Consider the following 14,799-nt stretch of genomic DNA (forward strand, 5'->3'; position numbering starts at 1 on the left):
TTTTGCCATTTAGTATATATAGATATAATTCCAGTACGCTGATCCACACTGAACACCAGGGGGCGCATTTCTCCCATCTTTCCTCTGTGGCTTGGATGCCGCCGTTCTTAACATCGTTTCCCACAATGCTTTGCTGCGTGCAGTCGGTGCTGTTTGTCCGACCGTCGCTCCAACAATGCAGCTTTTAATGGTGCTGTGAGCGCTGCGAGACGGAAACGCTGCAACACCGCAGGCTTGCCTGGAGACTGTAGTCGTTGAAATTAAACACTGCGGGATTATTAACATTTGTCAAGCCTTTCAGACGGATTTGTCTCAATTTTCAGGACAACATGGAACCCTTCTGCTGAGGTGCGTAGCCTCTCAAGCTAACATTGGTCTGCCAGTGTAGTTCACAGCAAATGTATTTTATGACCACTGATGGCTAGCGGGCTAGCTAATTGGCCATTTGAGACATGGCTACTTGTGTCTTTCCCCTGCAACACGCTTATCTTCAGCAGCTTTGCCTTGTCCTTATTTTATCTGAAACAAATATTTGATAAAGACATTTATTAGAGGGGGGAAGACTTGAAGTTGTTAAGAGAACCTCTGCAAGCCGATAGTCTGTTTTGCTCTGATCTCGTTAGAAGCACACGTCAATCTGACCGGTGTAGTTCATGCTGCTGTGCCGCGAAGTGGTCTGTGTTTGACCACCACAGGGTGACCATCTACAATGTTTCTGTTGGTGGACTATGTCTATCTGAAAAGTCTATTACTTGTCAATAGAGCTAATATTGTTGCCATTAGATAAAACCAAATATTCCGGAATGGAGGAAATGATAAGAATCTGTGCTCTTCATTACTGTCAGCAACGTTTTAAAAGTTTTACACCAACGAAAGTGGTATAAAAAGGTTTGACATTAATTTAATCGTCAGCTGTGTTCATTGAAGTTAGTTAAAAACTGGTTCATCAGAATAATATTTTAAAAGTAAATGGATGCTATTATTATCTTTAAATATCTTTATTGTCAGTATGCAAGCATAACGAAATTTTAAGGCGTCTCTCGGCTTAAGCAAACATAATTAAGAAAATAGAAATATAACAGGAACCTGTAAGTAAAGAAATAAATATATAAGAACACCTATATTTACAAAATAAATTAAACTAATGATTAACCTTACTATTCATCATTAAATTGTCATAGTTTTACTGTATTAAAACTCGTGAAATGATTATAATGTACAAAGTCACTGTAATAAATGAAATATCACTATTGACCATGAATTTCAAAAAAGTTTGTTCATCTACATAAATCATACATTCACATGCTGCATATGAATATTTACTTGTCTAATCAGAATCAGAAATTCTTTTAGAAATACCAATATTAATCCAAGAGGGAAATTGCTGCAATGCAGTCTTTAAAACAATGATATACAGTGAATGAAAAGGAGCTAGAAAATAAAGAAATGAGAGTTTACGCCAGCTAAGAATAGTTGAAAAAAAAACATAAACAAGAAAAAGAAAAATAGAATAGAACAAACAGTTATGGCTCAGACTTGTGGTTCAGTGCAGAGTTTGATGGCCCTGGGAAGGGATGATTTCCTGTGGCGTTTTGTATTGCAGCGAGGTGGAATAAGTGTTGCTGAGCATCCTCTTGAGGTTGTCCAGCATGTTGTGGAGAGGGCTGTTCCTTATAGATCTTAGCTTAGACAGCATCATCCTCTGACACCACCCTCAGAGTTTCCAGCTCCACTCCAACAACATGACTGACCTTACAGATCATTTTATTGAGTCTGTTGATGTCAGCCAACTTCAGTCTGCTGCCCCAGCAAACAACAGCATAAAATAAGGGCTCCATAGCATCGTCCGGCAGATGTTAAAAAACCTGAGCCACCTCAGAATATAGACAGCTCTGACCCTTCCTGTAGATGGTGGTAGATCAGTGTTTTTGATAAAGTCCAGTTTCTTTTCAGTGACCACTTCAAGGTGTTTATAGTCCTCCACAGTGTTAAATAAAGCATGTTCAATATATATACACATTTAAGTCTTGTCACATTGTTTGCTTTTGCACATTGCACAGTGTTATGCTTTTACAACAAGACTGAAAACTGGTTTCTCTCAGCTTTTAAGTCCACTTTGCTGCTGCTTTGTTAATTGTAGACAGCTGGGTGGTTCACTTCTCTGTCACTCTAACATGGTGTATGCAGTTGAATATGTCAAATTGAGCAGTTTGAGAAAAGGGTGTTTTTTTGCCTCTCGTAATCCCAACTTATTGGGAAAACATAATTGCAGAGCATGTACAATATGCTCTGAATCCTAGATATGATGATTTAGATCACAGGTGTCAAACTCCGGTCCTCGAGGGCCGGTATCCTGCAGGTTTTCTATGTTTCCCTGATCTAACAGATCCTGACTGAAATTAATAGGTTATTGTGAAGAAGTTGACAAGAAGCTGTTGGATCCATTTGATTTTATTTCGGTGTGTTAGATCAGGGAAACAATGAAAACCTGCAGGATACCAGCCCTCGAGGACCAGAGTTTGACACCCCTGATTTAAAGAAACCTGCAAAGGAGAATGCAGGGAAGTGGTTGTGTGAGGTGTTTGTATTTACTATGAAGTATTTTTTTACTTTTATTGTACGATTTCCCAGCATTTGTGTGAGACTTGGCAGCTGCTACGTAGGATCTGTAGACTGTTGTGTTTGTGAGTGAGTTGGCTCGCACTCAAGGCTGTTGTCTGTGAATGTATCACTTCAGATGCTGCTGTTGGTACAGATTCATATTTCTACTTGAGTGCATTTTTCCATTTCACTCTTATTTATGAATTTACTTTTTTGCATAAAGTTTTAAACAACAGACGTAATATCAGAATAAACTGAATAAAATGACTCCGATTTGAAAACATTCAGTTACAATAAAGCATTAAGTGCTATCAAGATGCATTTTTCTTTGTCATTTAAATGAGATTCAATTGGACCACACTGTAAAGTAAAAAGCGACTGCAAAGGGCAGCATTTATTGCACTGTGGACAAGGGTATTGATCTTTTTCTCTGGGGAGTCACTGCCACACTTTCTCTGAATGATTTCTTTCTCTTGTGGTCACCTTTAGTGGGAATCACCATCTGCCACAATACATAGCCATGACATAATCATCATTTCATTATGGAGCCATTTGCATTTGATGTGCTGTCCTTGTTAATCTTTTTGACTGATGTGGCCTTTTTCTCTTTGCATTGTGCCATTTATAGGGGATGTTTACAGCGTTTTACTCAGCTTGCTTGATAAGAAATATCCCACAGAGCTGTATGATAACCTCAAAATTTCTATGTTCAGCATTTTAAACAGATGAGATGTTTATAGTGCATCTTTCTAGCTAGTTGCTCATTTCTAAGTGACCTCGTATAGTAATGTGCTGCTGTCCTAGGTTATTCAATTTTTGTATTTCACAGGTAGAATTTATACACTAGACATTTTGACATGTTTTGGTACAAAAAACAGCAGATCTGTGTTGAATCTCTTGAGGTTTCTCAGCTCCAGACCTAAAGTTATGTACAAGCTCAGCCCAGTGAAAGTATTTATTAATGTTATTAGTTACACCTGTGCTTTTTCATCCTGTTGTCACAAGCCAAAATGTCTGCAGTGAAAAGGCCCAGTATGGTTCGAGAAGGTTGTTTTCTGACCAAATATAAGGTTCAGTTTTATTATCGAAGACTGAAGTGTTATTTGTAGACTTTTTATTTGTGATTTTACTCACATCTGTGGTTGTTTTTTTCCTTTTTTATTGAAATGTTAAATTGTCTGCTGGGTAAAAAAGACATATTGAAATATGAGCTAAAGATGATGGAAGTTAATGCTTTTCTTTGTTTTGACTTTGACCATGACTCTATTAATTAATTTTCTGATAGACTTTATCTTTTGGTCAAAACTTGACAATATTTGGTTGGATTTTGTTAAAAAAAATGACCGACCACAGCTCCATTCACTCCACCAGATGAGTTATACTATTTTTTTTTTAAAAGAAATTATCAATTACAGGTAGGACTGGATTATATGAGAAAAATGTGCAATGTAGTTGAATATCTTGCAGTGTATGTATAAGTAGTTCAGTATTTGGTGCTAATCACAGCGCTTGTCTGATTTACAATCAAATCATCTTTGTGAAATCCGTCTTTGTGATGTTAATATTTTCAGCAAAGAGTTAAATGTATAAATCTAAACGAAAACAACTAACTTAACTGTTCACAGTCAGTTCGAACAGCTTAATGTGTTCTCAAACAATGTTTTCGCTTCTCATTACTTGCCCTGTAAAAATATCAGCAGAGCAAATAACGAGTCATATAATTCCTCTTTATTTGTTCTACTGAATCTTAAGGTGGAAACTTTAATCCTCAGATTTAAATTAAAGTTAGGGATTAGATAAAGATATACATGACTGGCTCAAAATCATACAACAATCAACTTTAGACTGCTTTAACCCAATATTGGTTTAAAATATTAGTAGTTGTTGGAAGCTGCCAGTTCAAGCCTGAACCATGAAGCAGCATTTAACCTGTTATTTTAATTTACATTGTTTATTTAAAACATGTTAACCAAATTGCTACACAAGTAAAACTGTACAATACCAACAACAATAGTACATTGCATTCAAATGATAAAAATAACATAATTAAAATAAAAATTAGAAAGCAGTGGGGTCAGCAGCTGCATACAGTTGATCACCTCTATTCTCTCATTTAGAAGTAAACAGCTAGGCGATGCTAGTTCTCTGGATGAAGTGTGGAAATGAAGTCAGAAGTAAGTGAGTGCTGGCATGCACGCTTGCAAAAACACAACATGGTTACAACCTCCAGGTGCATTGAATAACATGACATGAGGTTTTTGATTGATGAGGTTCTGTGCAGTGACAACTTGACGTGATGCATGGTGGTGTTGAAGTAACTCATGCTCGTTGCTCTTCTCTGGCTTCATCAGATCAGAACTGCATCTGTAATGATGCAAATGTCATCACGTCTACACTGACACACGTTGTACGATGTGTTTTTATTCTTAGAATTTCAGATGTGGTATCTGTCATGGTTATTTCTCCCAAATGGGATGTAATATATTTTCTCTCTCTTTCTGGGAGCATATTTTTCTAAACATGTGGACACCATGCACTATAGCTTTCCTTTTCAGCAGGGAAGCTGTAAAAATGGTCTGCAGTCCTGTTCATGTAAAAGAAGCATCACCTTTTAAAGTTTTTGGGACTTCAATGTTTATTTTCTTTCCTCCAGGCAAATGATTTCTCAAACCCATTTTTGATAAACACAAATAAAAATGCAGCCTCACTGAAATTGTTACTGTAGGAGGTATTCCCTTTGAGATCATCCTTTGTTGTGAACTTACTTGCACCTGTAAAAATGTGTCTGATCCAACTGCAGTCTTTTTATTCTCCACCTCTTCTGACACTGGCAGTTCATGTTGAGCTTTGGGCCATCTGCAGTCAGCTGCAGCCATTCGTTACACTGGTTGGTCAGTTATTATGTTTTGGTGGCACTTACTCGTTATAATTGTTGAAATGAGTTTGTATCAATGATGGAGTTCTCTTCTGTATTGCAACCCCTGGTTTATGAATCGAGCCAGATAAAAATTTCACAAGCCTGGGTGAGAGAGTTTGAGCATTGAAGCTTTTTGTAATAATTGCCATCTTTGTGATGAGAGTCTGGATGAATCATCAAATGGAGCTGCTGCCTGTGGACTTGGATTTCCTGTAAAAGTTAGGACAGCTTGTTCTGAATGTTTATTGAATAACAAGCAGTTGCGTTGTTTTATTTTGCACCAGGCAGGAGATAAATCAATGGCATGACTGAAATTTTTCATCAAGAGCAGATGCAGCAGCTCAAAGCTGTATGAGAGTCAAAATGTGTCGGGAAAAAGAGAGAGATGGCAGAGCCAGTTTTTACTTTTGGCCTAGTAAGCAGATAGTCGCTCTACATGCTGTGCATGCTAGTTAAGCTGTAAGGTGTTTTGTCTAATTCATTTTCAGGGAACAATTTGTCCTTAAATAGAAACTCCCTTCACCTTCCTGCAGCGGACATTAGTTAGTGTACATCACTGTCAGGATCTAGGTAAAAGAACCATATGTGACTTGATTGTTTTGGCAGATTTGATTATCTTTCTTTTAAACAGATCACACCATAGTACAAGCTTTTGTGGGGTTATCACTTTTTGTACACATTTGAGCATCGAAAGATCGATGTCTCCTGCACATTTGTGCCTCCTCTTATCGTTGACATACCAAGTTCAAACCCAGGACATATAAAAGAGTGACACAGGTTTTAACAACATGACTTAAAGAAGCGTGAATACCCAAAGTCGACACCCGGGTGCAGTCAGTTTTGGGGTGGTAGACTGCAATAATTCTCCCACGTCAGGGGCTAATCACCCTGGCCCCCCTCCCACAATCCATCAGTGTCTGGAGGACGAGGCTTTCGGGGTTCTGGCAGCTGTTGTCAGGCTGAGTCAATCTGTTATGGTCTGTGCCAGCCTGCACAGGAGGGGGAGAGGAAGAGCTCTCTGGAGGACACAGCAAGCAGGGCCGCTGTCGCTGCCATGGCAAGATAACAAGAGGATTTATAAGTTAGTAGGGCAGGATTTTAGTGCTTGTGTGTTACTTTTGCTGCGTCCCACTAGCTGCTCTCTCTATAAAGCAGAGAAAAAACAAGTTAGAATATGCATCAGTTAAAGGGTTTTGTGAATTAAGCATAATGAAAAACTGGAACTGAAACTGTGTGACAGAAAATTAACATGATCTGTTTTAATGATGTTTCATTGTCAATTTATCAACAAAATCTGTTTATAGCTGCAACATTAAAATGAATCAAATTACTTCATTTTGATTTGCTATTGTTTCTGTTTTAGAAATGACAATCTTTTAAAATTCACTTCTGTACATCTTGAAAGGAATACCAATAAATTTAGAAATATGTATGCCAGTGTCATCAAAAAGCTTTACATGTCAACACTGGTCATATTTATGGAACAAGCAGGGTACCCCATGGGTTTCAATTACTTTCAAGTTTCAGCCAAGTGTTGGCTATTTTTCCACATGATTACTAACTAGTCCCATTTATGGATTTAGCCTAGTGGTTGTTGCTGCAGGGCTGGCACAGAGTGGTGTTGATGCTGCGAGAGGGGATTGGCACAGACCTCACAATTAGGCTCAGTCGTCAAAGCAAATATTTGGAGTCATACTCCCATTTGCAGACTCAGATTGCATGGCTGTTCAACTTTTTGAGACTAGATGAAGGGGAAAAACACCCTAACTTGCTTCCTGTGATATCTACTCTACTTTACAGAGAACTTAAAAATAGTCAAAAATAACTGGGGGCCAGCAAACCAGCTGGTATCCTAGAAGTAGGAGTAGGTAGGAGGTACGAAATATCACAGGTATAACTTGTGTCTAGCTTGGTCACTACACCGCCTGTCTGAAGCTTTACATTATGTTTGACAGAGCATTGCCTACAGTGAAAATGAATTTGAAATATTTATTTGGTGGCTCATTTTTAATAAATGAGTTCAATATCATTTGACAGCATGAAAGGATTTAGTGTGAACGCTGCTGATCTCTCATGTGTTGTCCACCATCACATGATTATATTGGTCCCCCAGTGGTATATTAAGGGCCTAACTTTTAAACTTCATTTTATTAATCAAAAGATAACATTGAGCATGCTGCAGATATTCAGTGTAGACATGCGATAAAGACTTTAGATGGGTGGGAAAATTGCAGTTGTTTACAGAGCTGTAATTTTGGCATTAGCAATTAATCAAATTATGATCTGTAACATGTAAATAGGATGACTGGGGTATTCTTGTTTAAGCAACACTACTGAACTTTGGCTGTATTTCTCACTTTTGCATTTAAAAATGCCAGCGTGTTGATATTTAGTTGCTGGCATGTAATGAGGTGCTATGGGGTGAAAAGCAGCTGTCATATGATGTGCTGGGCTAAAAAAAAAGCGTTTGTTACTGTGTCATCGAAACAAATCAAAAGCACAGAGTTTTAAGGTTGTAAAGTTATCTTTATTTATTCGTGCTTTAACACAAGAGGCAGAATATTGTCTAGGTTAGGGTTGATAGTTGACATAGCTGTGCATGTACACACAGCCGTTGATTCTATACTAGCTATTAAGGGAAATCTTTGTATTCTAATATTGTCATTATACATTATAAGTTCAATTCATGTTAAATTTAAACCAATTGTTTGAAATGTTAGAATATCAAAGCAAACCAGCTTGCATTAAACTGAATTTTAGCTTCTTTTTTTTCTTTTAGTATTAAATAAATATAATCCATTAAGCAGGAGAGGAGAAGTGGGTAAAAGCTGTGATCCCCAACCGGGTCTTCAAGGCCCATTGTCCTGCAGGTATTAAATGTTTCCCTGCAGCAACACATATGACTCAAATTAAATAGATCTCTGCAAAGCTCTGCACAGGTCTGCTATTGAACCATTAATTTGAGGTGTCTTGCAGCAAGGAAACATCAAAAGTCTGTGTGACAGTTGACTGGAGTTTGGTATCACATGAGTAAAGAGCAGAAGTCACATCTAACCACAGGAGACTTTAGTAGCAGTAATGTCTCTGCCTGGGGTTGGCTTATTTGAATACCTTAAAAGCAAAGAATAGACATGCATCAATTGAGTTTTATTCAACTGTAGAGATCACTTGTCTGGACTGACAGATGGAAGAGGAATGGCAAACAGAGGGTTTCCGCTAATTAACAGTGATTAACATTTGAAGACATAAAAAGCAGCTGGAGTCTTAAAGAAGTAAGAGATGGTCACCTATCAGTTCAGAAACAGTCAAAAGGGTAATCTCTAACAATCTTGTTTCATATATATATATATATATATATATATATATATATATATAGCTTCAAGTGTATCCCATAAACATGTATCCTAATACCCATGGAAATGGTATTAGATCTATAATTTAACTTTGCCAAGAAAACTGTATTCTGTTGACATAAAACCTGCATTTCCTTAAACTACATTTAGAAAGTCAAGAATTGGTGGACACTGTGCCTCACAGAACATTATTAAACATTACCTCAGATGCTGCCATTGTGAGAGACAGAAAGGGGTTTCTTTGACTCATGAGAGCCCCTGCGGCAGTGAACGTGACACATATTCAATCAGTTTCCACGCTGGAATACAAAAAGACTTTTTTTTTTTTTCTTCTGCCCTCATTCTGTTTCTGTCTTGTTCTAATACCGAGCTGTAGAAGTTCTTGTTGTTGAGGTGACTGGATTCACTTTGCTTCATATTAAGGCCCTCTTACACAGTGTTTCCATTCAAAATGCAAATATTTTCCTTTGCATTAAAAAAAAACATTAACACAACAGCGGAATTCAAAAGAAAATGCAAAGAGTACCAGACCAGAAACGTTGTAGTGCTCATGCCAGGCCTCTAGTGGGCAGGGAAACTTTGCAACGACACACTTAGGTGTGTACAACATTCTCATAAGGCCGCAAAATTGAAGTGTTACATGTCAACCACTAGTTATGTGGCGCATGTAACCTATGCGCCTTTGCTGACGGCATAAATACTTTACCATACTTTAACAGGTTTTGCATTAACAGACCAAATAAATTAAAAAGATGTAGCGGCACAAACATGACACGAGGGTTGTTTGTTGTGCTTTTTGCAGGTTAAGCAAGGACTGAGTACTGGGCCTGAGAGTGATTGTAACCCAGTCCTTTCAAAATTGTAATGTCTTGTAAAATGCCCTGATTCTTGTCCTGAGGATTTTGGTTTAATCTGAATCTGCAGAGCCGAGGCAAGACATATTTGACATTGCACCTGGCTGGAGAATATGGAGACAACTCTTATTATTTTGGCTGCAATCAGAGGGAAAATATGAAGCAATAATTGCATGAAAAACTGCTGCACAGAGAGGGAAATTAACACATCTGTAGCTAACTGAGCACTTTTGCGTACTTTTTTGACAAAGTTTGTCTGAGAGGGATGAGGAGGGTATTAACAAGGAAGAAATGGATGTACAGCAGCATCAACAGATTGCTGTGTAAGGCACATAAAAGCCAAACAGTGTTGGAAGATATCCAGTAACTGGTGTTAGTTTCTGTGTTAGGTGCTGCTTTTAGATTCTAGCAGGAGGAAGACTGTATGAGAAGCTTGTTCGGGGCCTCAGACTCCTGACACATTTAATCTCAGACTAAGGTAATTATGCAGACGAAGTGGTTAAATGAGTAGCATGTGGCAGCCTGTAATTAGATTTTTGGTAATGAATGGGTCAGGTGCCAGTTGCATGCATTCAACCACAAAAATTCCCTTTGAAGAGTGAAGACTGAACTTGTCAATATATTTAGTGCTTCACATAAGACAAGGATGTGTCATGTGGAGAAGGTTTTTGCTTTTACTCCTTTCCTAAAAGTGGTCCTAAAGTAGTCTCCCACAAGGAAAAACTGGTACTACACTGACAACAACTGCCTTCATAGACAACTGCTTTCAACAGGGGCTGTTGATGAGGTTATGGTAACCAGCTAGAACTTTTTAAATTCCTAAAGAACTCATAGCCAGCAGAGCATCTAATTTGCCTAATTCAAGAGCAAATAATAGAAAAATCGGCTTCAACATGGTACGGAGTCGAAGCAGCAGTGCATGAGCGGATGAATTCCCTCACACTTCATTGCCGTTTCATGTTTTAATTTCACTAGTCGGCATTCAGAAATGCTGCCCAGTGTGCTGCATTGAGCAGCATTCATAACCATCTTATCCATCAAACATACAAACAACTTTTGCAACTACAAAAGTTATAAAAGTTATTGGACGTATTGATATCGCCAACTGCCATTTATGGATTTATCCAAAATACCTTTTAACAAATCCTGTTTGCATTTAAAACCTGCTTTATGAAGAATTTAGCTATTTTTATATTGAAAGGTGCTATATAAATAAAAATTCACTTGCTGTGATCTGCTATAAACAGGGTGACCAAGTCTGGTCCTTGAGATCTACTATCCTGCAACTTTTAGATGCGTCCCTTCTTCAACGCACCTGAATCAAATGAATGGCTCGTTACCAGGCCTCTTCAGAGCTGAATGACATGCGAATGAGGGAATTTAGCTATTTGATTCAGGTTGGAGAAAACCGTGGTGAAGCCAGACCGCGACGCACACGGGGGAAATGAGGGGTTAAAATGATGCAAGTTAATTTATTGTTGCTCTCTGAGAAACAGCAAATCAGCACCTCATCTGAGTTTGTTTAAAAAAAAAAAAAAAAGGTATTTATGATTGTAAAATCAGTTAGAAATGTTTTTTTTAGTACTTATAAATCTTTGTTTGATAGTAAAGTTGTTAATAAAATATAATAATAAGCATAATTTTCCAACCTTAGAAATCTGTTTCTAACACGTTTTGATAGCACACTGCCATTTAATATGTACGTTCCTGGAGTGCCCCATTTTCTCCTGAAGCTGAAAAACTTCAGTTTTTTTTTTTTTTGCCCCCCCAGCCCTGGGTATCATGTGACAGCTTGTTTGACTTTACGCCACCACATCACATGCCAGCAATTGATATCAACACACTGGCCATTATAAACGTGCATCATGGTTGATTCATCATAGAAGCACAAGAGGACATCATCAGAGGAAGAAAGGAAAAGAAAGAGAGAAAGTAATAGAGCAAGAGATTAGACGAGTCAGCATCGGACTGGCTTTTACTGGCTGCAGGGAGCTCAGAGAAGAGACAGTATGAATGCGGAAGCCTTGGGTGAAAATATACCACAGTTCAGTGGTCTTGCTTTAAATTTAAATGTCAGTCTGAAAAACCCACAATCATCCTTATGTGCAAAAGAGTTGTTAATTTCAGGTGTTTTTCCTTTTTTTGTTGTTGTTTTTTTTCCAAGTTTTTACAAATGAGTTGGGTTCAGCCAGTTCAGTTTGGGTCTCGGCAAACTGAAAGTGCGCCCAAATGCCTACAAACATTGTTGGAATGGATTAAATCCCATCAGCAACACCTAAAGAAGGCTGGGTTAGACATTTTTATTTGTGTCCAGAAAGCAAGCTGAAACACATGAGCAAGCATGTACTCGCAAATATCTCATGAGCTTAGTGTGTGGTGACACATTGCATTATTGAAAGCCATAGGTGTCACCTGTGCCCCGCAAAAGAGGTGATATACACCTTCTAAGGTGTATCTCAGAGGAATTAACCATCCAGCAGAGGGGAAAAGGTGATATAGGCCTAACAGGAAGACAGACAGAAGTGAGTTAATCTTGAACTAATCTGTAAACAGTTTAATGAAAATAGGAACTGCAGTAAGCTTAAAATTTGCTATGAATTTTGCATTAAAAATAATAATGGATTGTCTCTGTAACCACTCCCTTTAAAATGGTGCAAAATGGTTTAATCCACACCTGCACTGTATGTTTCAACTTAGTAACTTAGCAAAGTGGAGTGAGACGGGATGAAGGTATGAAAAAGTTGTGGCTCTTTCCCAGTGATCAATAGCGACGCATTTATTATTAATATATTCTTTTTAACTCCGGGATGTCACTGTCATCGCTCCATCTAAACATCTAAATGAATCGAACCTCAAAAATAGTAGTGTCAGCACCAACTGATCTTCCATAATTTTACTGAGGGTTGGAATAAAAGAGAGGAGTTTATTCAAACTTAAAACTTCAAACTGTAATGAATAAGTAGATGTCTGATCTGACCTCCTGTTGGCAAGGCAAATTTATTTGTATAGCACATTTCATGGACAAGACAATTCAAAGTGCTTTAGATAAAACATTAAAGCATTACAGCAGGGAGCAATAACAAGTACATTAAAAAATAATAAAAGAAATAAAATGAAAACATTGTGCATTTGTGTCAGATTTAATGACTATATGATCTTGATAAAGGGCTGTCTTATAATTATTACTTAATTCAGTGCATTACCTAGAAAAGAATCAAATTCTCGGGGAGTACCATGCATCAAAAAGATGCTCAGTTTCTATGTTATTAGATCTAGAGTAGAATAAGTTCAGTCAAACAGGAGAGTCAATACAAACCATGACTCGGGGAATATTTTCTACAGAATAAACATCAGCACCATTTTTGCTTTTAAACAGCAAATTTTTTTCCATAAAGCCTATTTCTTTAACCATGTATTTTTTACATCAGTTGGTTCAGTTTCAGCAGCAGTAACAATCGGCTTAGCAGAGAAAAATTAATGGGTCATAACGTTGCTCATTACATAAACAAAGCAGGTCATCAACTGTGGGGGGCCTGTGCCACGTAGAGCCCTATGACTAGCAATTGTTGAAAGCCAATAATTGTTTTTCTATTGCTTCACCAGGTGTGATTTTCTTCCTTTGCTTGTGCTTTTTATTATCTAGCGGATTGTCTGCTGTGTCGATAAATCGAAAACTATTGAAAACCAATTCCCTCGTGTATGCTACATTTCACAGGCAGTCCAAGCTTAAGCAAAGAATGACATTAATATTGCAGCTCATAAGTAAATACAATTATAAAAACTAAAAGCATGATCCGCCTGTTGAGAAAGAGGAAATGCCAGAGAAAATTGTCAAAAGCTGCTTTTCATACTGCATCAAGAATAATTAGTTTTGCATCTCATTTTGACTGGAAGCTTCATCTCATGCATCTGTTTTTAAGCAATCCACATTCAGGATATAACTCCGACACATTAGCATCTCCTTCCTGTCTTCCATGAACTGGATCATTTCTTCCTTTTCTTTTGTATTAAATTGATAATTTTAATTAAAAAATGCATTCTTGTTTTCTTAATGGAGCTAGAATAAAAAAAAAACAGCTACATGTTTTCACATAACTTTACTACTAATTTTCAGAGAGGAGGAAAGTCGAAATGCTATTTTTTGGCACACTGAAGGGGTGATCTTTAGGTTTCTGGCAATTGCTGGCATGTTGGCATATCTCTGCAGAGATTTTTGGAGGCTGAAGCTAATTAGAAAAATGTATGAGCTGTTGTTTGCTGAAAAATCGGAGACTCGTGTGTGTGTGTGTCTGTGTTTCTGCCCAGACTTTAATTGGCTGTCACTTTTCAATTCTCACCAACGCAGCAAGAGACTCGACTCACCTCGCCCCTGAGGGGCGGCTTGTGTTTCATCACTTTTAACGGCTGAGGATTCATTGACAGATTAGCACTTGCTGCAAAGCCAATGTGATCCATTTAGTTTCACTCTCCCTGTCTGTGCAAACACTGAGGATCATAACTGAGGATGTTCACATGATGCTGGACATTACTACTGCAGCATTTTTATACAATATTTATAATCCTTACCTAAGTTTTATGTTTGATTTCACTTCAGTTGAGTCTTAAAGGATGAACTTGTGCTATCATGCAAGCACATAGGCACCCATTTTTGACTTACTCTCCTGTGTAATCTTTGTCATATTGCAGAAGCTTTGGCGCTTGGAAGGCACCCAGGCCCATCTGTCATTATGAACTCATTCCTTCTTCCCTCTCTTTCCGTGGTTATTGCTCTCTCTCGTTTATTCTGTCTATTCTGCATCTTTATCTGTATCTGCATGTGCAAAATGGCATTTTGTAGAGTAATAATTATACAACGGTGATTTTTGTTTGCAAACAGGATGTTCTGTGTGCCTCATTCTTTCTGTCATTTTGCTCTTGAGTGCACCATGCCGAGCTATGAATGGAGGACCAAGAATGACACCATCAGAAATAAGAAATAAATACTTGCATATTCTTTTACACTAATAGATTTATTAATGTGTTTCTGTGCTGGGAAGGAAGAAAACTACTTCTAGTTACTCATAAAACATTTTTA

At 37.8% G+C, this 14,799-nt stretch overlaps 1 protein-coding gene across 3 annotated transcripts in view; it reads left to right on the forward strand.

The window, feature by feature from the left end:
• The first annotated feature begins 150 nt into the window (after positions 1 to 150).
• extl3 (exostosin-like glycosyltransferase 3) overlaps positions 151 to 14,799 on the forward strand; it is a 30,893-nt gene continuing 16,244 nt past the window's right edge. For all 3 annotated transcript variants that reach the window (XM_041975943.1, XM_041975942.1, XM_041975941.1), the window contains exon 1: positions 151 to 348. The gene's annotated coding sequence lies outside the window, so the exon portion shown is untranslated. The remainder of the gene's footprint in view (positions 349 to 14,799) is intronic.

Source organism: Melanotaenia boesemani, chromosome 22, assembly GCF_017639745.1.
Source record: "Melanotaenia boesemani isolate fMelBoe1 chromosome 22, fMelBoe1.pri, whole genome shotgun sequence".
NCBI lineage: Eukaryota > Metazoa > Chordata > Actinopteri > Atheriniformes > Melanotaeniidae > Melanotaenia > Melanotaenia boesemani.